Below are 22,271 nucleotides of genomic sequence, written 5' to 3'. Positions count from 1 at the left end.
CAGTGGACAGCGAACAAAAACCATACTACGAAAGCAATCGTCAATGACCGATGTAAGATGTGGGGAATGTTCAGCCTTATCAAGACTACTAAGGCATTGAAGATGAAGTTGGAATTTTAATTACGTTCGGTCATTCTATACGTAATTAAATTGCCATCGCTAACCTTACCTCAACAGGGATTCGATCCACCCGCAAAGGGCCTCGCTCCTGGGAAAACTTGAAGAATGCCCCCTTCTCTCTCATAGCCCTGCCCTAGTGGGAATCTCATATGTTAAAAAATCCTCCCTTGCTTCTTCCCCAAGAGCTCTGCTAACACAGGCAAATTACCTCACTCGAGCTGAAACAATTGAATGGAGGGTTCTTTCACTTCAGAAGACCGAGAATCATAACTTCCCCTCTACCCTTGGTACAGAGCTTCCATTGCGAGAACCTTTCATCCGAATCGCTGTCACTCCCGGCTGATTCAACACGAGAAATTTACCGACCCTTCCGGGACCTGGTGAAAGCTTTCAACCTGCTTCTCTTTGATGGCAGCTATCTTTCTAAACAGGAGAGGAAGACGCCCTAAACTCAGTTACCTTTCTTCTTCACAGCTTAACCACACTAAAGTATATTGGGCCTAGAGGAGCTTATGAATAAAGGTACGAAGTGTCTTTCTTCACTATCTGGCTATCGAGAAGCAAAACGTCAAATATTGAATATTTACTAAATTAAAATAATAAATGAATAATATATATGAGTTCATATCTTAATAGACCCTTAATTACTTAATTAATTTAATTAATATGATTTACCATATTATACATATTCTAACTAGTATAAGTAATTCTAAGTAATAATCGAAGCTAGTAAAATCAAAGGTAAGCGTATCTAGCTCCATTCCTTCTACAACAAGCGAGTCAGGGGAAGTTTATCTAGCTGCTTTGGGATAAGCAGGAGATTCATCTAGCAGCTTTGATAGAAGCAGGGTAAAATGCTAAGTCAAGGAGAAATGCAGCAATCTATCCAATCGAGTTAAGAGGAATGCAATTGAAGTTCTTTTATAAGCCCCGGCCAGCTAGTGGAAAATATGTCTAGTCTGTCTATCCCAAGTTTCCCGAGCCAAACGATCTCTCCGATCCAACAAGCGAATAGGGTCTAGCCGAGCGAGTTCGAGTGAGAAACTAAGTCTCTCCAGTTGGAGTAGTGGATTCGTCAGTGTTAAGCACATATAGTTTTATTCCACAGGGGTAAGCCTATCCAGGAAAGCAAAGAAAAGGGCAAAGATCCATCTAAGGCAAGATCTTATCTTGTGAGAAAGCTAGTTCTAGGTGGTATCACTCCCTTTGAGCAAGAAGATAGGGGATTCAATGGCACCAAGAGCTGATTAAATAGATCTCCTTTACAGTCGAGCAAATAGGGTTCTTCAGGCGAGTTTGAAGTAGGCATCTTAGGCGCAAGTCCGTTTTTGAAAGGAAGCGACGGGCTAGCTATCAAGCGATTCAGTGAGAAAGCAAAAAATCTTATAGTTAGCCTCTTTTGGAAAGCTCGTAGAAGTTCCTTTTCTTCGCCCTTTGTAGATAGGTCCGTCGGGAAAGGCTGTCAGCTCTTCTCCTTCCTTTCACTCTTCCGATGATAATTAGTATAAGTCTCGGTCTAACCAGAAAACCAGTGATACTTTCTGTCCTTGAATGAAAGCCTTTACCTTAAGTCCCTGTCCTTTCAAGCCAGTCAAGCAAGCTAGGGATAAAGCTAAAAAAGTATTTTTAGCCAATTCCTTTATATCCAGTTTCAGGCTAGCCAGTATCTTATAGTTCTGTACCTTATAGCGAACTTCTACCTTATATATAGGCCAGCCAGCCTATATCGTCTAGCTAGCCAGTTCCTTTTATTATGCCTGCCCCAATATAATGCCTTCTCCTAATCACTCCTATCCTAAACCCTTGCAGTAGTAAGGGGCCTTTAAGCCAACCAATTCTATTCCTGGGGTAAACCCATCATCTAGTGCCTGTGAGAAAACTAGTTTGAAAGCAGAGATAGCAGGTCTAAAGGGTATAACGAGTAAAAGAGTTCTCCCATTGCTAGCATTTCCTATTCATATTTCGTAAGGCTAACAGGACTTTGAGTCCTGTTAGAAGTTTCCGGTGTAGGATCCCCTTTGATTCTTTAACTTAAGTAGGTTATAGATTATCCTTTTCTTAGGGCTCCATCTACGAGATAAGGTTCTTTCCCTTGCTTCCCCTTTATTCTCGAATATCATATCTTTTACTCTAGAAGCCTTAAGTAGGGCTCCTATAGCTCTTACCATCAAGTATACTCTCTCTGCTGTACTGGATAGTCTTTCTATCTCCCGTTGGCCTGGGGTTTTATAAGGAGTTGCTGTTGGAGGTGCTTTCCAGCCCGTTGCATTTACCTTTTTTTGGGGTCCAGTTGCTGTCCTAACTAAGGGGAGCATCATCAATTCTTTATGCTTGCAAGCAAGTTCCAGAAAGTTTTCTTTGAAAGCTGGGTTAGAGGGCGAAAGCCTAGTTTCCAAGTTAGCAAGTCAAGCTAAGGCAAGTTAGTCTTCAAGCCAGCAAGTCTCCTTTTCCTCTTAGTGTGAGCAAGCCAGGTAGAGATCTAGTTCTAGTTATCAATAAAATAGTTATAAAGCTAGTTTTAAGCAGGCCAGTCTAAGTTTGACTTTCTTTTTATGTCGCTGGGATTCCGGGTGCCAGCCATCCCTAAGGAGTTTCAGTCTAGGATTTCTTACCCCAGAGTTTCTCCTATTTTCTTTGCAGAAAGTGGGTTTGTCTAGTTCTTCTCTTCTCGCTGAGATGGGAGTTTGATTACATACTGTCCTATAAGAGACCTCTCTCTTTCCCTGGGTAAAGTTAGAGATAGATTGATTTTCCCTAATAGGATACGCTTTTCCTTGTATTTATAGAATAGGTTTCTGCTTTCCTTTCGTATCCCGCTACCCTCTCAAAAAGGACCTAAGATAAGATGGTGGGATTGTAGCTGCATACTTATCCCAATGCACTCCCTCTACTTGTTTGTTAGTGGAGTTCTTTCATCCCTCTTCTTTTTTCCGGGCTGTACCATTAGAAAGCCTGCCAGTCTCTTACAAGCCATCGGGGTAAAGTGCCTAAGCTAGTTCCGTTCCAGTCCAAGGGTAAAAAAAATCCATAAGGCAAGTTATCGAGCCAGATTTAGGAAGCAGAAAAGGTAAATCCAGGTAGAGTTGCTTTTATTCGTTCAGCCAGTTCCATCCCTTGAGAGAGAAATTCCTAATCTTTGCGAGCCATTTCCGGGCCTTCTCGCTAGGAGTTCTATTACATTCCGTCCACTCTCCGTAAGAGATGGTACTCTTTTTTTACAGTGAAATTCTTCTAGGCATGCTCCCTCTTTTTTTAGTCTAGGCAAGAAAGCGGAAAATTGAAAAGAAAAGAGAAGTAAAATGGGAAAAGTGCTCCCTATTTGATTCAGGCAGTCGTCTGAAAGTGCTCACTGGGCTTCAGAACCCATATGCTTAACACAGGGAATTCGGCTGCGCTTTGGAGGGAAGAATCTAATTTACGCATTCACCCGGGGAGAGGTAGCTTGAAGGGGGTTTTCTTCTTATCAAAGGCTCCATATAAAGGGTCTAAGCATAGGTAATGCTAGGGGAACAGCAGCGCCTAGTTATCCAATAAGGCTAAGACGTGGATGCATTCTAGGGCGCGAACCTTTTCTTTGAATTTATTTAAACTAGAATGACATAAGATGCTAGGCCGAAGCGAAGTTGGAAATGAAATGAAAGGTTAAGTAATTGTGTGGGTTTTAGGCAAGTGGCATCGTATATAATATCACTGCTGCATTTAGGAGTGATCTTTCCCTCTTTCGAAAAGGAAGTTTTTTATGCTTTTCGTTTTTTTCCTTCAATCCATTATAGATTGGGTTAGTGTTCAGTAAGTGCCCTCTTTCTAGCTGAATTGAATGAAGTCCCTATCCCCTTTTGTTGAGAATAATTTCATAAAAGATGAAATGAAACGGGGCGCAAGGCTTATGGAAGGAGTATAGTGCTAGGCACCTTCTATTCCAAATGTATGCCTGCTTAGCTCATCTGCTAGCTCTCTTTCTTCTTTAAGTTTAAGGAGGTGAAAGCAAAAATGATGCTTAGCTCTTCGTTGGTGGATCTCCAATTTGGAGAGTTTGCTTTTACACGGAAACGAACAAATATTGGACAGGGAAGAAAAAAGGGGAAAAAGTCAAGTCTAAGCGCATATGGCACGCAAAGGAAATCCGATTTCGGTAAGACTGGATCTGAATCGTAGTTCAGATTCAAGTTGGTTCAGTGATGGAAGAGGCAGATCCAATTTCCGTACATTCATTGTTGTATTTTTGCCCCTGCTCGGTAGTTCCGTAGCAGGTTTTTTCGGACGTTTTCTAGGATCAGAAGGAAAGCCTATAATGATCACGGGGATGACTCTCATCCTTTTTGGAATAAAAATTTGTTTCTTAATCCTACTCTTTCGTCGTTATTACTTTAATTTGAATGAAAAGTACGGCTTTCGCCTTATCTTTATCATTTATATATTCATTTTATTTTGCATATCTCTTTTTTCCTTTTATCTGAGACTTTACTTGATATTTCAAGTCAGTCTTTATTTAACTAACCTTATATCTCTATCTTTTTTTTTTCTTTTTGGTGTGGGGACCGTCATGACTGCTGAGACACAATACAGTACGGTCATGATGGCCTCTTCGGGGGATTCGGGCTCGTCAAACTCTTCCTCGTGGACGGGGAAGACTTCCTTCGAAGAGCGTGTAATGCTGGAGCCTTGGCCCGTTACCCACAATATTGGGTGGGAAGAGTCCATAAAAAACAGGCTTGCTCTCTTGGAAAGACAAGAAAGTCCCTTTCTGCTTGATAAGGGAAAGGGAGTCTATTGGGCCGAAATCAAAGTTGAACTCGACAATTGTTCCTCTCAAAAGGAATATGATCGACTACTCAACTTTGAAAATCGGGATCTCCAAATACGGGAGCAAAAACATGCTGCCTATTCGATCTTTAAAGATATCCTTGCTCAGCATCCTGCCTTGGAAAAGAATGCTGCATACAATCCGGACGAAGCCTTCGTGGATTTTGTAAACGCCAAGCGCGATGCACTTGACCACCAAGGTGGGGATGTTGCGGTGAGGGACCAATGGGAAATAGATTTTTTGAAAGAAGTTTCAAAAAATATTCGAAGGCATGGCCCAAACTCTCCCTATCTAAGGGAGATACTTTCTAGCGAATAGGAGTTTTTATACGTCACCCCCTTTTTTTTTCGTTTTTTTGAATGGACACCTGCGGAGGAGAGAAGGATAAGTAGGAGGAGTCCATCTTCTTTGAAGAAAGAGAAAGAAATTGGATATGCCATTTAGAAGCAGTTTTCTACAGAGGGAAAGCCTGTTACGAGTAAGTGGAGAAGAAAGATCTCAAGAGATTCTTATCTCATTCCATTCCAGTGGCTCGACCAGTAACCAATGGCGAAAACTAAAAAATCCATGGTTTCCCGGTAGAACCTCATTTCGCCCAAGTTGTTGCGGAACCGGAAAAAAGAAGCGGTTTTTCGCACAGCTTGCTCATAGTGCAGGTCCTACTTGTATATCGTATTTGGCCGAAGAAGCATCGGACAGGTTGGAGTTCTTACCTTCTTGGGACTCCATGGACCACGATCTGCTTTCATTAGTTGGCCAATACCGATCCACTTTAGTAGATCATATGGATGTAGAAAAAGCTTCTGATTTGGATGAATTGGAAACATCTCTTTTCCATTTCTATTTACCCAGTTCATATCTTTGTTTCGTGTGTTCCCGGGAGGAATTCTAGTATTGTGAAAGCAGGCTAGTCCCCGAAAATGCCCTTCCTTTGGAGTTGGGGTTCCAAATCTTTTCAATTTGATTAATGTAGCCTTCACACAAAGGCGAGGCCCCCCATATGGGGGGAGGGGGAAAGCGGGTGAGAGGGTTCCCCCCCAAGATCCTTTTTCTAGCTTTTCGTTTCAGGGAGATGAAACCTTTTTAGCTGGGAATAGAGCATCCTTTCGCTTTCCAAGGGTACTAGGAATGACCCGTGAAAGACAGGATCCTCTCAGCTGGGCACTCCCTGGGCCTGTGTATTCGGGAACCACCGGTCGCTAACTTGCTCAACGAAGCATTGCCGGTTTCTAATAACTAGTTGTCCCGAGACTTGGTTTCCCGGGCCGATGCATAAATGTTCTTTTCAGACCGGGGCTGCTAAGAAGAGGGGGCGGCGGTATGCGGTACCGTTGACCTGAAGTGCTTAATAGATGGGATGAGAATACACAGGAGTCAAGTTCAAGCCCCATTTTGTCGGACCCTATGTAGTCAAAGACGTTTTGCCAGGAAATTCGTCTTCGGTACGGACGCATCCAATGCCGGATGGATGAACTTCAAGGGATTCACTTCCCTTTCCCAAGTGCGATTCTATTCATATGCAACAATCTTCATGATCTTCTTTCGCCTCCCTTTCGTCGTTATGACTCCAATCCGTGTCCGGTCGGGTAATCCTAATCATGAACTGAACGACTTGCCTTGTTTTGATCGATGGTTCACCGCCCGGGCGAACAAACCAACGAATTCCAGGGGCGGCCCGCGGTCGAGAGCGAAAGCCCTCTCCAACCTTATTCATTTGTTTAGGGCGAGTGGGTGTCCTTCTTCCGGTCTTTGAGCCTGTCTGTCTGTCCTTCTTTACCTATTGATGACTCTGCTCCTCCCCGCGCCACACGATGGGAAACTTCAACATGGGGTTCGTCATTTATTGATGGATTTTTCGGGATTTCTCTCAACCGTCTACTCAAAGAAGTCCGTGCTACTATGCTACTATAAGGAGCTTCATCCTTTGAATACCCTTTAAGTGTTATGTGGATTTTCCATCACCTATTATGTTTTGACTCGCACACATGGAGACCATCGCATCATTCCATTTATGCTGATGTAATAGTTTCGCAGTTGTATCCGATCATTTCTCGCCTCAACCAATTCCACACACCTACCGACTGCCTGCCTTCTTTCCATTACCAGCGAATCTTTCAGAAGAGCTATATGCTTAACACATGCAAGTTGGACTATGTTTTCTAGATGAATCAGTCAAGACTTCCTTAATCAGTTTTCAGTAAAGTAAGGGCTATCTTTCGAATCTAAAAGAGGAAAGCGCAAGGAATACCATCTTTTAGAAAGAAAGCGAAGCAAATCCTCTCTTGAAGCAATTGGTTCACCCCAGAGTCACTCATTTCCATTTCCTTTCGAGTTAACTGCATGGGATCTCCTCTTTCTATTCCTTTCGATTCTATTACTGCTAGCAATCAATCATAATAGAGTAATGACTCTTAGCTCAAAGAAGACCCGGGCAATGCCAATCTCGATTCAAAAGCAACTACATCAAGAAGGCAGCTTTCCCTACTACCGGCTAGAGAGCATTGAACGATTCCTGCCCTCGGACCGCCAAAAGAAAGATGCAGAAAGAAGGAAAATCAACCGTCTCTGCCTCAGCGCCAAAAAGAGCCCATTCTCGCCATCCGGGAATCCCCGTCTGGGAAGAACTAAAACTTTCCCTCTAAAAAAAAAAAAAGGCAAAGAGAGCAGGGCTTTTTCCTTCAACACAGAATCCCTCGCTTACTCCCCCCTTCGAGAGCTAGCAGGTTGAGAAAGAGATAAGGTATGTATGGCTGTTTCCTTATGGAATTGATTTCATTAGCATTACCACCTCTTTGAAATATCCGCTCTTTGCGTAACCGCTGCTCGAGTAAGCGCTGCTAATCTTAGCAGGACTTTCGGAATCGAATAGGCAGCTAGACTTTGCCTGCTTGACGGCTTTCCGGCTTAGACTGATTTAGTGAAGTATGCCAGTTTGCTAACTCCTTGCTTTGACTCTGCCTCTTTGGACTCACTAGCCTAAGGCTTAGCCAAGACTTCTTTTTTCTATGCAAAGATATACCCCCCAGCAGAACCGGTCTTTGCAAGTCAATAATGTCCAGTAGGGTCTTTGAAAGAAGGAACTGTTTCATAGTTAGGATGCCCAGAATCCCCGGTGATAGAATCCACTGCTCTTTGATTTGAAGGGAGGAATTTCACAAGTAGAATAAGAGGGTGAACATATGAATGCCCCGAATAGGCTCTTTTAGAAGAAAATGGGTCCTTCTTCCCCCTTCCCCGCGATGGGATAGGCTCAATCATCAGAAATGGTTCGAGGAGAGCTTCAATCGAAAAAAAGCCTACTTATTTTACTGCTTAACACCCTATTAGGCAGTAGTGGCAAGCACAGCAGAAAGGAGCTTTCCTAGATATCAGGCGGGGAATCTTCATTGTATACTACCTAGCCGACTCTCTTAGTGTATCACCCGAGTCTATCTAATGTCTCCTAATGCAGCTACGAAGGGCAATGCTTTGTGGAAACCGGGCACTGAAAAAGATATTCAAATGGATACTTCAAAAGCACTAACTAAGGAGGAAGCGTCCCAAGCATGGTCTGTGAAATTATACCATTAGGCTTCCTTCCAGCGGTTGCTCCGGTTCCTTCCTCCTGCAATGAGGCAGATCGCTGAGGAAGCTCTTTCCTAACCAGAAAACGAGAAAGGGAACCTAATGTTCCACCCATTGACTGGCAAAAGTAGTGAAAAAGCCCTATTTCTTTAGCAAAGAATGAACAACATTGAGCTAGCACGTCAGACTTGCCTGTCTACTTGAGGGAAGGTTTAAATCCTGTCTTCTTTGAACAGCAATCGCGTAATCATTCTCGCCTCTTATTCTCGGGTTTGGCTAGCCCATTTCCTTTCATTAACAACTATAGTTGTTAGTTTGCTATAACAGGGCTTTTTGATTAGGAAAACCTATGAAAAGTGAACTGGATATCCCCTGTGCTTCAGAAGTTGGATTTGGAACAACTATACTACAACCTCTGCTCCTGACCTACCAAGCGCTAAGCGTACCTACATTAATCTACTTTCTTTCAGACATAGCTCCAGATAGTGTTCATTCTAGTTCTTTTGCAACTTATTATGAAACAAACTCATTTCGCAGTATAGGGCGGTGGGTTTAAAGACGGAAAGGAAGAGAGTTGAGTTAGATTCTCTGCCATTGATTGGATCACACCGGAAACTCTCACAGTAAGATTTGATAGTGGAGGGGAGGTTCTTATCCTATCCGAGCGGGACTGATTGGATTCCTTGACTGTTGATTCCGATGTCGATATGGGATTTCAAATTTATTCTTTTATCCATTCTCTTGCGCTGAACTAAGGGACAGGTGGGATTGATTTCACTAGGCTTAAAGGAAGTTGAAGGCTTTCTAGAGTCATGAAGGAGACTTTTTCTTTTCATTTCCGTGCTTTTTTGCTTGTGGAGCAGGCCTCTTTCTTTTACTTTGAGTGCTGAGACAAAGACCTCTCTCCAAGATCGTATAAGACGAGAGCCCCTCCCCTTAGTTTGAGTTATAGTCCTCGCTCTTTCGTAGGCTTTTTTTGATTTATTGAACCTCTTAGACCATTCATGGGCGTGAACCTACCTTCAAAGGCGAAGAATTGGGCTCAACTCCAATCCAATAGTCTAAGACCGATCCGATCAAATGGTGAAGGCTCCGTCACCAGTCGGTGAATTGAGTGGTCTCCTCTTTTCTGACTGACCCGGACTCTTTGTCTTCCTCTGATCTGGGCCTGATCAAGGATCCCGGAACGAAAATTCCCAGTGTTCCTTATTTTATTTGTGAAAAAATGAACAAAGAGTTTTTCATCATAATGTAGTATAAGCAAATGGATAGGGCGATGAGTTAACCTCTTTCTTTCTGAGAGCTTTTTCCTTTCGCCCAAGCTTTCTTTCATAGCTTGATGTGAAGCTTCAGGGAACTAGTCAAATGGATTCGATTAGTACCCACTCGTAGTCATAGTTGCTTATCTTAGTCATCTTAGACAGCTCGGCAAGCACTAGCCCTTATATATGTGTGTGAAGAGGGTCTCTCAGTTAAGCCATCTAGTGTGCGTGAACCACTCATTCCGTACATCTCTCCACTCCGAAACACTTCTCTGTACGGAAGAAGCCTTATGGATCGGATCGGGCGGATAGAGATTCCTACTTTGAACCTTCCGCACTCCGTATTGGAAGACTTGAACAAGGCCCTCGCTTAGTTAGTTCGGTGAGGGAAGCTCGTCTGTCTTAGTTCCTGATCGGTACACTGAACATCGGTAGTTCTTCTTGTCTGTAGCTCTTCTGTTCCAACATTCTTCTCCCTGTCTCAATTATCACTTTAGCACTGTAGAACCTCCCTTCCTTACTTAGACTGAGACAAAAATGCTTTCGCGCATAAGAGTCCTTCGCTAACTATTACAGTGGATCCCGCGTGCGCTATTTGGAAACCCTTGTTGGAGCCCTTTCTGCCGGAGGAGATGGGGAAAGACGAGATCAGAGTCCGATACCGCAGAAGCTATGACTGCCGAGACCGGTAGCTTTCTCTCATTCGCCAGACTAGCCAGTGGAAGTCCAGTTCGGTGGTAGTCTGTCCACGGTTTCTTAAGTGCAGACAGTGATCCTCGTCATCCAGTTGCAAGCCAGCCCTGTGCCCTAACTTATTGGATTGCGTACATCCCCTTTCTTTTTCTGTCTCGAAAGGAAAGCCTGTGGCCAGGAGTATAGTCTTGGACCGGGACGGATTTAGCGACAGTCCCAGTTCTAGTTCAAGTTGGTCAGATCCTCTTGGCAGGGAAGAATCCAGTAGTGCAATTGACTCGCAAGCATCGCATCGTACTATGGTTCGATGATCGAGTGAAATAGACTATCAATCCTCTCCCGACGGTCTCTCGCCCCAATCACCTTCAATAGCTCCAATGGTCATCAATGGTATTCAAAACGTGTCTTTGTCTCATTCAAATGGGAGTGGAGTTCACCTTTCCAGGTGTTCCGATATCAAGGTTGAAAGCGCTTTTCAACATGAATAAGAGAATGCCTTAGTTCGACTCCCTTGAGAGAAGTTTCCTTCTATGTTCTCTATTCTAGAAAACTAGCTCTAGCATCTATTCTCTTATATAACCAATCGAGATCTTATATAAGAGAAAATGAAGAAACTCTACTCTCTTCTAGCTGTGAGATAGGCAATAGATTCTATTTAGGATATGCCAGTATGCAGTTAGGGACTTCCATCAAGGCAGGTGCACGAGTGACTGTGCAGAGAGCTTTCCTTATTTAGCTCCTATCCTAGCAGTCAAAGTACCAGCATGATTGGGAGACAGCCAAAGCAGCACTCTCTCCCATGTCAGCTGTGTTTGATCTGGTATTCCGGTTACTCTTTTGACTCAACACACATCTCTATCTCAATCTATCTCGCATCGAACAAGCAGCCCCTCTGCACAGAGAAACTGCCTCATAATGCCGGTACTGGATCCGCCCGGACAGTCTAGGTCAATGCTAGCTGTACGGTTGCTTATTCCAGGTCTCTTTCATCCACTTTCCAATGGGTGTCCAATTAGAATAAAAAAAAGCTTTCCTTAGCTAAGACTGATTGATTCACCGCAGCTTATCTGACTAGTCTAACTAGCAGATTGAACTAGCAACATCACATCATATAGAATGAAGATGGACAGGCATGTCAGAAGCAAGATGTCCACTAATCTAGGACAGGTACTGGCTGTTACTGCTTTTTTCCATGCACCAGTCCAAGCATTGAATACCCGAAAAAGGAGATTCAATTAGCAAGCTATGCACTTGCCTTGCTCTCTCTTGTATGCTTGGGCTTAGTGTTAGACGTTAGACCTATCCTATCATTGGTACTTGTCTATTACTTTGACTGCTTGCCTTTCTATAGAAATCTAATTGTCTAGCTCTGGTTGCAGGTATTCACTTGTCTTTGCCTTTCTATGCCGCTTTTCAATCCTTGCATGGCCTAGCTCTCTTTACTTGATAACTGCCCGGTAGACTGATCTAATCGATAGACTTGTTGATCTGGGAATGAGTTCTGGGTTTCCTTAGCGGAGGCAGTCATCTGCAATTATTTTACTTCTATTAACTAGCGAGACTGGGTGGGAGGATGTCAAAGCACATTCTCTCTTTCTTCCATGCACTAATCTATGCCATATGAGCTTTCCCTATTGATTGACTCCTTTACATACTTCTTTGACCGACAAACTCTCACCCAAAGAGCATTTGGTTTCAAGAGGATCCCCCATCCCAGCTTCATAAGCAAGGCCGCCTCATTGGTCTGTCTCAACTTTAGAAGACCGAATCCCCCATTACACTTCGGTTGACACACCGTCTCCCATTTGACCCATTTTGAACATCTCGGGGGCCCGTAAATACCTTTGGCTCTGGCACCAACATCCGAACCATCTCTGTCGAACCATTGCTTACACTTTAGTATGGTGACCTCGTCCGTCAGGCCACTAATATGTGCCCGTAGCACTTCCACAACTCCCTTGCCTTGCTATCCTGCCTATCTTTCTCCAGAGAAGTCTCGCTCGAAATCTCTCCCTTCAGTTGTGTAACAAGGCGATCCACACGATAACGAGTCCGCTCCCGTCGAGCCTCTTCGACGGCACTAGCCCCGGTACAGTACACTAAGAGATAGGGTGGCCTCGCAAGGCAAGGGGACACCTTGGCATGTCTATATATATTCTAAGATTGATACATGATCTCTTAGGGAGGTCAGGGCCGTGACTCAACTTCCGTAGCTCCTTGTCAGGAAATGGGTCCCTGACTTCGAAGATTCCCCAATGATCGGGAGGATTTCCTTTCCCTGACACAACGATCTACCCCCAGCCGGACGGAACGACGTTACGCAGTCTTCAGTTTTGGGGTTTCGTCCTCCTTTGTCACTGCTGCTCGCGAAATCAAGACTACTTGCTCTCTTTCTTTTCTTAATGAACCCGGCGGCGCTCTAGATTGAATCTGTCTTGGCACTGTTGGGCTTGAAGCGAAGATGGATTGGGAGCTCTCTCCCAGGAGGTAACACACCGGCCAGAAGACTTTCTCTAGCTAAGTAGAGGATTTAGATACCTCCTGGAACTGCTCGTTCTTTCCCTGTGATCTAATATTCAATGCAGCGGGTAAAGCTCCCGCTCATTGAAAATAGAAAGCAGCTGATTCAGTAGCATCAGCTACTGCAGAAGATCGATTTCATCATTATGTGAATAAGCGGGCTTTTTGGTATGTAAAAAAAAAAGGGTCCACTACAGGAACGGAAGTGAAAAGATCTTAAGAAGGAACGGAATAATCTAATCGACCTCCAAAGAAAGAGGCAGCAATGCTCAAGGGACAATTAGCTCAATTGCAGAAAGATCTAGGTGGGATTAAAGAAATGAAAAGTGAACCTGTGAAATACAATAGTTGCCAATCAACATGAGGAATCTACTGGGATAACATAACACTTTGGCCGACAGCTGTCTTGATACGGATCCGTACAATGGCCCAATTCAAGTCAGATGCTAGAGCTTCAATCCGATCGATCTCGATTGACGTCAGCAATTCGCGAAGGTCATTATAGCCATTGGTTGATCAAACAAAAGTGAATGACTCGTTCGTTAGGGACCTGGAGATTGACTGAGTTGGCCGGGTCTCCTAAGAGCAGATTGATTAGGTCGGCTACTCTTCCCAGATCTCAGAGAATGGATTCCATTCACCATACAGATTCTTTCTTCTCTGACAACATACATTGAAATCAACGGTGTTGAAGCTGAAGCAAGAGGGGAAACGAAACGTGGAGCAGTTGGCGCAGTTAGAGGGAATCGCAACAGTTGCTGGTGAACGGGTCTATTTGCCTTCTCGGGCGGTTCGATTCAGTCAACTGTTTCTGACACGAGGCCGAAGGATAGATAGGAGAGTGCTTTCAAGCACGAACAGCGAATGTTGAAAGCCGGAGTAAGGCAGTGAAAGAGCAGGACTTCTTTCACGCACTGAAAGGCAGGCCTTTGTCATGGTGAGTTATCCTTGGTTGGATTGCTCCCGTGATACGGGGGGAAGGGGAGAGGTGAGGTGAGCACCTTCCACCAGACTACTTTACTGACCTGAATTCATTCAAAATACAGTACAGGAACTGCTTTCACAAAAGGTGTCTCGAACTACAGTGATCTGATACCTGCTTCCCTTGGTCTGGTAGATAAGGTTATGTAGGCAGCAACTATTCATAAGTTGTTCGATCGCAAAAGGACCAAAGAATCGATTAGTAGTAGTATACCTGATATTGCCGAATGACCTTCTATTATATCTCTGGTGTAGCAACCGACCGAACCATCCATACGATCAGCTGGTCCAATGTAGACCAAAGGATAAAGGTAGATTGGGTTTAAGAACTGGAATAGGACTGCAATGTGAAAGCTTTCCTTCCTCGTTGATTTTTATCACTAAAGGACGAAGGCAAGAGCGGAATGAGTAGAGAAGAGTACCCCCACGATCGAGGGATGGGGTCATGAGATTCCAATCTTTGGAAAGTACTTTCTTTTCTGCACTTCCTGATAAATAAAGAAGTAGAATTGGCTGAGGGAATAGGATTGTTTAAGAGAGGAGATAGCGATCGAGTTCTGACTTTATGAGTGAATGAGTTGCTCTCTAGCTTCCGGAACTACTACTGTCCTATGGCATCGTAAGAATAAGACTGGTAGGGGCTTAGACAGAGCTTTTATACTAAACCGTAGTTTCGAAAGCCTTTCTATATATTCTACCATTACCGAATCAATTTCTTCTGTAGAGTCGGATCCCCAGCTGTGTTAAGAGAACTGCTCTCTTGCTCTAGGAGATATAGGGATATGAAGAGTTGTGTGAAGAGAGAAGAGACTATTAGGAGATAGTAAACTTCTTTCTTTCTAACCTACGTGTGTGACTGGATATGTCAGATATCTTACTTCTTTTCTTTTTTAGATTTGGGAAAGATAGACTGGAAAAAAGATGCTAGGCTGTTGGGAAGTGCTTCTTTATTATCCTCTCTTCACTGCTTGAAGCGAGGGTAGGTTGAGTTGAAGTTTTAGGCCTAGGTCAGATCAAAGAGTTAGACTCCGAGATGCCGCCTATCTTCGAAGTCTGTGTTGACACTCTAGAGATCACTCTTTCTCGACTGGCCTTAGAGCATGCCATTCCGTTATCTGAGCTCAACTCTTTCTGGATTGAACTGCTGGCCGAGAAGAGGTCCTGATCGCATCTCTCTCAAGCCATTGTCTACGGGCTTCATACCGCTCAGGAGGGTAAGATACCAAACATAATAACAATTTAGCGGTATCTTATGGAAGATAGCAAACCATGATCTTGAATGAAACCTGGCTTCGACCAAAAGCGATGTCTTACTAAAGCGATAGGGTTGGCTCCACTGATCTGATCATAGACTGGATTAACAGAGGCTGTTGTGTGCCGGAAGTAACCTCTGGGGTAGAAATGTCCGCAGAATTGGTCGAGGACCCCCAAAGGGGGTTGGAGAAGTAAGATTCTTCAGGTATGGCATTGACTTGGTCAGCATCTTCCACTTCGGCCTCGTCTTCATTCTACAGACCAATAAGAATCCATTTCGCGTCCATCAACTCTTTTACCTTTTTTATGAATGGATAGCAATTGAGTGGGCGATTCTTTCTATATTCAAGTCACAACTTTCATTGGGCTTGAATCCCTGATAGTATCCATGGACTGATGGAATAAAATCTGCCCTACTCAGAATCTCGAAGAGGACTGTCATTGGCCTTCTAACCTCGGATACTCTCTTCTTGAAGTATGTTGAATACTCTCCACTAAGAGCATTTACCCCGGAATTCCCATGATTCGGCAGAGGATTCGTATTAACATTAACATCAGGAGGCATTGGTCATTTTCTTGAAATCAAACCAATCTATTAAGGCCCGATTTTGAATGCGGTGACATTTTCTGTATAATGCCCTATTGCCCCAGCATGGTAATCACATCTAGCATTCGGATCATACCACTTGGGATATGGAAGGGTTCTAGCAGCACAGGAGCTATTTTATGGTTTTGAATTAACTGTAGCAGGAGTTCACTATAGGTCATAGGGAATTGGATCGTTTTGGACCTGCCTTCGCTCTTGATTATTTCGATTGTTCCGCGGGTTCGTATTCTGGACAGGATTTGGATTTGCACCCTGATGAGGTGTCGGGGCAGGTGCTCAATGTCTAGGGGCGGGCTCTTCCCATCCAAGAGATCGAGTGATTCCAGGAAGGTTTGTCAGGTCTTGCATTGGCATAAGGTTCTTTCGCCTCTTCGAGGCAGGAAAAGGGCAACTATGGTGCAAGTACATACCAAACTGCTCAAATCATGCGTAAACTACCAATATGAGCTGGAACCCAGCTTCCGCTATATGGTTGGCAAGCTAGGCTTTTTTATCTGTCCTAGTCCGGGGGCACTTCTGCCTATTTTATTCATTTTCTACTTTCCTCTGTAATTTTTGGATTTGAATCATATTACAAACTTTATCTTTATGGTGTTCAACCTGATTCATTCAGCTCTTCGGATGTGCTTGTTTTGTCCTGTGCTTCCTAAGCGTGAGCGTACCAAACTCACTGCGTCATCTGTGTTTTTTTTTTTTTTTATTGGTATTGAGACAAAAGACTATAGATACTATGATCCGGTAGCTCCATTCGTATATCTCTTTTCTTTTTTAAAAAAAGGGGAACCTTTTATCCATACCTGCATCATATACAGCTAAAAAATAAGATCTTGTATTGCTAGATCCATTCTATGCTATGACCCTACTTCTACTGGTAGAACCTCTAATGATGCTACAGAATCTGATTCGCCATCCACTATTAACATTAATAAAAATACATCACAGGATGGTGTTAGCTGATCCTTTTTTTCTTCCATGGCACCTTCCCTTTTGGTTCCTCTCTCGCGCCTATGCCCGATTCTTATTCTCTTGATGCTGGTCCATCTCAACCTCTGCCTGAAGGCATTCATTGGATCGGTCCAAATTTGAGTGTGTCAAGAAGAAGCAAAATGCGGATGGGAATGGTAGCCGTGGCCTTGAGCCTTGAAAAGTTCGGGGCTTGTGGCCAAGGAGTACGGTCCTGTGTTGGTTTCAGTCGTTTAATAAATAAATCCCAGAAAATGCAAAACAGTCGACGAAGGAATGCCTTCCACCTCTTGAGCTTTCATTCGTGGGTTTAGAGATCGCTAGGGCCCAGACCACCACCTACTTTATTCCTTTCTCCGCTTCTCAATGGCTCTATCAGAGGTACATAGTGACTCGACCAACCTCTACTTAAGAAAGTATAGTTTACTGGATACTAATGAAAAGCAATTTCTTTCCCTCATGGTCTCCCCAGAGCTAGGGGACATATATTTCTCGTTCACAATTAAGACCAGGTGCTCATACCCAACAACGGAAAGAAATCAGACTTCGAAACTAAGACAAAAACGCTTTTAAGCATCATTCAGATCGATAAAGTCCGGTCCGATCGAAGAATCTAAGGGAAAAGGATTTCGCCCTAAAGCGGGCTGATTCTTGTTTCGGGGCACTCAAAGTAGTTCTTAGGATAGGCTGCGATTTTACACCCGGAGGGAAGGTGGGATCACCACTGTTCGCCCTACTTAAGTAGTAAAACGACTCTATAAGTAAATAAGTGAACGAAATACTATTAAAGGGTACGTGGTCGCGACTAGAAAAGAGTACGCTTTGCTGTTGGGCTGCTCGCCGGGTTCGCCTTTCGTCTGTAAGTAGCGCCTTTTGAAGTGAAAGCTTATGTTCAATTTAGTACAATACAAACAAAAACTACACCAAAGTGGAAGTGGAAGGGCCACTATAGAAGCTAGAAGTAGCCTATAGTAGTAGGCCTAACCAAAGCGTCACGACATGTTGTTGATATTGATTGAGTTAGAGGGACGAGGGTTTACTTCATCCATCCATATGGAACGCGGTTCTTCTATGTTAAGGAGGATTCTAATCATTCTCAGAAGGGGGGATTACTTATTAAATTAAAGGGGGAGGTCCTTTATTAATCTTTGCGAATCTGGCATCACTAGGTGAATCCTCCTCGTCGACAGCCAGCAGTTGCCGGACTAGCTTTCCTTGCCTTACTCCTCTTTTAATTAAATATCTTTCTCGCCCTTATTCCTGTTTGGTATATTGTTCAACTTTTTCCCTCTCTTGGGGCATTCAAAAAAATGAAAGTGAATCCGGGTCCGGTAATGCAGTAAACCTTGGAATTAAATAATGCATTCCATTCGCCCGGCGTGTCCTTAAGATCTTAAGATTATAAAGGTTTTTTCTTACCCTGGCTTGGCTGTTCTTCCCGCTGTAGGTCGAGCGGAAAAAGTTCCTAGACATGGCTTCTTTCCCTCCCTATTGGGAAAGCTCGATATCTAGTCAATTCAATCATGCATGCGTTCGGAAGCTATTACACTCACCAACCATAGGAGGCGGCTCCATAGCACGATAAATTCAGCCGTGAATTACTGTAACCTTCGCGGTATATTTGAAATCTTTGTTTAGTAGCGCGCTCTTGCTTCATTCCACGAAAGGATTCAGAGTGATCGACCAGTCATCTTTTTAGCTGGGAGTTGATATATTTAAAAATGACTTTCGCCCTCCACCCTATAACTCTATGCTTAAGTTATGAAGAAAGAATATAGAATCTTATTAGATCGTATGGAACTTATCTTTATATGCTATGGAAGGAACTATTCCCTTGCCTATCTTGCTTCAAAAACGATGCTTCCTTGGCCGTGCGCGCTAAAGACCATGACCTCTTCTGACCCCACCCTCTGTCCATGGAGTGGAATCTTCTCTTCGCGCTGTTCCTTCGAGCTGTGCTTTCTTTTTCTTGTTCGCTTCGGTGCTATATTGGTTATGCCCTTATATAGCGCTGTGCGTTAGCACAGTGTTTCTTTCTACTACGTCATATTTTCAATCAAAATAAAAAACGTCCTTCCCAGGATCAAGAGCCTCTGTTTAATCTGTGTCGATTTATTCTCCATTAGCAGATGAAGCATATGCTTCTGCTTATAAACCTTATGAACCTAGCTTCACCTAATTCTTATGCGTATGCGTTTGCTCTAGCTATGTATCACTTATCCTTTTCTTTTAGACGACCTGTATAGGCGGATTCCAAGTCAATCCTTTTGTTCGCTGCTTCATTGCTAGCTGAAAGGCTATCTATTGCTTCTTTTGAAGCGGACGATTCCGCCTCATCGGTGTCAGCCTCTGTTGTCGAATCGGTTCTAGAAAAACCCCCTCCTTCCCTGGAACAGCAACTAAAAGAGTGAACTTCCCGAGCTCACTGCCTCACACCACTGGCATTGAAGAATGGCCTTAAGTCTTAGCTTAGGTCAATCAGTTCCTTGGAAGGAATTTCCCGGGATCAGTACTCCTTTAATAAAGCGTCGAAGGGGCTAATTTGGTGAATCAGAAGCAGTAGCAATAGGACCAAGCATTGAGAAGGGGAGACTAGTGGGAATCCTTATCAATTCAATAGAGTCTGGAGCTTTGCTTTCTACTGATTCACGAGGATTGATAAAAGGCCCAGATAAGAAAGAAGAAAGGTGAGTTTAGACTTTATCTCACAGAATCTGGACTTTTTCTAAGAATCTTTAGTTGGCCTTTGACGAGAGAAGAATTCTTTTATTGATTCATTAGTCAGGGTCTTAACACAACTTCTCACCCAATTCCATTAAAAAAGAAAAGAAAGATTTCATTTCGTAGAGGTATAAGATTTATAAGAAGGTAAAGAAGATAAGTTAGCTTTATACTACTATAAGTACTCATGCTTCTCAAATCCATGGAGATTCAGGTAGGGGCTGCAGAGATCTTTCCTCATATTCAAACATGAAAACCTTAACCACCTATGATTCCTTTCTTTTTTCAAATTATGCATAGACTTTATTTTCCTTTCTTCTTAGACTTTATAGGACCAGGTAATCCCGAGACAGAACATAGCCATCCCCGGACTCAATAAAGTCTCAAGGGAACTCTTAGGTCCTTCTCTTGCCTTAGAATAATCAAGTACTCACTCTCTTCTCTGAACTACGTTACCTTCGGTGAATGCTTTCTTGCCAACATGCCTTCCTTTTAGACCGGATCTCTCATAGGTCAAACTGAAAAATGTAAAAGAGCTCTGGTAAGGCTCGCATAGGCTATGTCTCTGAGCTCAGAAGGACTGTAACTTCACTATGCATAGATCTCTCTATGGGTTATACCGATGAAAGAAGTGGCTACGATGGTTCAATAAGAGTTTTCGCCGAGCCGCCCCGGAGAAATGGGAGCAGAAAGGAGGTTCTAGAACTGGATTGTTGAGCAAATACCATAGCACATAGTACTAGGAGCCCAGAGACCAAGACTCCATTCTTAAAAGCTCGAACTTACCCATCCGAACAAGACGCACATACCCCTTTTTGGGTATGACTAGTGAGCCAGGCAGGAAGCTGACAAAGAAAGAAACCGTCTCCTTACGCCCTCATGCTCAACGCCTTGCTCAGACAGCTGATAGCGAACGGTTTATCGCACGTTCAGAAGCTCCGAGGAACCGGGCACCAGCTCTCGATTCTTCCTTTAGCCGGCCGAGAAAGCGATTGATAAAGCCAACAATTCTTTCCGGATCTTTTTTCCGAATATCTTAGATAGAACCTCACAAGCCTTATCACCAGAATTCACAACTAACTCCCGACCGATAAGAGGCTCGATGTAATTGACCTCGATAGTCTTGAATGCTCCTTCCATCTACGAAAACGAATCCCAGCCATATTTAGATTTAGATGTTCAACCGGAAAAGCATCTCGAAAAAAAAAAGAGAAGATTACCGAGTGAGCCAATAAGAAGCTCTTTTTTATATGATTAAGACAAGACATTGAATTGGATCTCTATTCTCGGGGAGAATCCATGCTCTGTCAACCAGCTTACTTAAGGGTTCAGATTGAGCTAGTTCTAAAGTGGAAAGAAGGGAAATGAAATGGACTACTTTCATCCTATCCTCCATGGGGCGGGCTCTCGTATAAGAAGGGAATGGCTGCTCTGAAGGAAGGTATGCAGTAGCTAGCAGTATAGAAGTGATCTCACTTTCGAAAGTCAGTCTCGACGATCTTGCTCGGACCGGGCTTTAGTCTTTTGTTGTCATCCTGAGACCAATGGTTAGAAGGGCCAACTATGTATCAAAAATGGAAGCGGAGATTGCGTATGGATGGAGGAGATACTAAGCAAGACAATATAAAGACGCAGGAGAAAACCTCCATATCCATATAGGACCGAGAATTCCGAAACGAAAGAGAAACCGGCACATACCAAGATCAATCCAGGCTGGTTTGGTTTGATAGAGCCTGGATTTTTACGCCTGTGCGCGAAGAAAGCCTCCACTGGGGGACAATCACTCATTTCTTCTGTTCATAGTTTATCTTACCCCTTTCAACAAAGCTCAGATCTGCAGGATGATTCAGTCAGATGATCGAAAGATCAGGTCTTGGTCGGAAAAGAGAGGGCTTTCAACCTCGAATTCTTAATAGTAGGGCCATTTTCCAAAGAGTTTCAAACATAGCAAGAAAGATGGATAAGAGAAAAAGGGCGGAAAGGAAGTTCACTCTAGAGGTTCGGAGACGCGAGAGCTATCCATAGTAATGAAATGTAGCGACGGCCCTTGGACCTAACATTAGGAAGCAGACAATCATACTTGCTTAAGTTAAGAGTTCTTGCTTCACTTGGGGAAAGAAAGTGAGTGATCCTACCTCGCCCTTGGCTAAGCTAAGGCTACAACCATTGGGGAATATACCTTTGAGAATAACTGTCCTGTAAAGGACTTTTCTGGCATTGACTTCCTTCCGAAACTCCTGCCTAAAAAGATGGCTTCAGAACTGGCTGGAACTTCTATTACGGGTTCTCAAATCTTCTTTCCCAATACAAGACTTTCCCGCTACTTGAACTATACTACACTGTCCGTCATTCTAGTCTCACTCTCGGGTGCAGGTATTTTCGGTACTACGGCACTTGAGCGGGCTTTCATCCCTGATCAATAAGGCGCTTTAACTTGACGGAAAGCGTGCTAACTGATGTTCTTTCCCCCGGTATTGGACTTTATGAAAGAGTATCTTCAGTTCAGGGGGAAGCCTAAAAGGAGACCTTTTTCAAAACTGTCTTTAGTTCTCATTTTTCTGTACAATCTTTTGGGTACGAGTTGGGGTAGTGAGGAGTTGCTTCATAAGGCACATGATTTGGCTAATGAATATTTGCAAGTCATCTCTCACAGTGATGACACTTTATACCAGAAAACTTACTTTCATCTTCGATGGAATGGAATTCCCCAACAGGTGAATGCGTTAAGGTGAATGTAGATGCTGCTGAATTAGATAATGTACATGCGGGTTTGGTCTGATTG

At 43.5% G+C, this 22,271-nt stretch overlaps 2 long non-coding RNA genes across 2 annotated transcripts; one reads left to right on the top strand and one right to left on the bottom strand.

Moving 5' to 3' along the window:
* The first annotated feature begins 605 nt into the window (after positions 1-605).
* On the top strand, positions 606-13,594 carry LOC125313376. The gene is made up of 2 exons (XR_007197168.1): positions 606-1,198; positions 9,349-13,594. It is a non-coding gene; the product is annotated as an uncharacterized LOC125313376 (long non-coding RNA).
* On the bottom strand, positions 9,533-21,637 carry LOC125313377. Its single transcript, XR_007197169.1, has 3 exons — positions 21,625-21,637; positions 19,568-19,569; positions 9,533-9,650 (listed from the first exon to the last, which is right to left on the bottom strand). It is a non-coding gene; the product is annotated as an uncharacterized LOC125313377 (long non-coding RNA).
* Positions 21,638-22,271: the final 634 nt, after the last annotated feature.

Source organism: Rhodamnia argentea, unplaced genomic scaffold (assembly GCF_020921035.1).
Source record: "Rhodamnia argentea isolate NSW1041297 unplaced genomic scaffold, ASM2092103v1 Rarg_v2.18, whole genome shotgun sequence".
NCBI lineage: Eukaryota > Viridiplantae > Streptophyta > Magnoliopsida > Myrtales > Myrtaceae > Rhodamnia > Rhodamnia argentea.
This window is presented reverse-complemented; position numbering and strand designations above follow the sequence as displayed.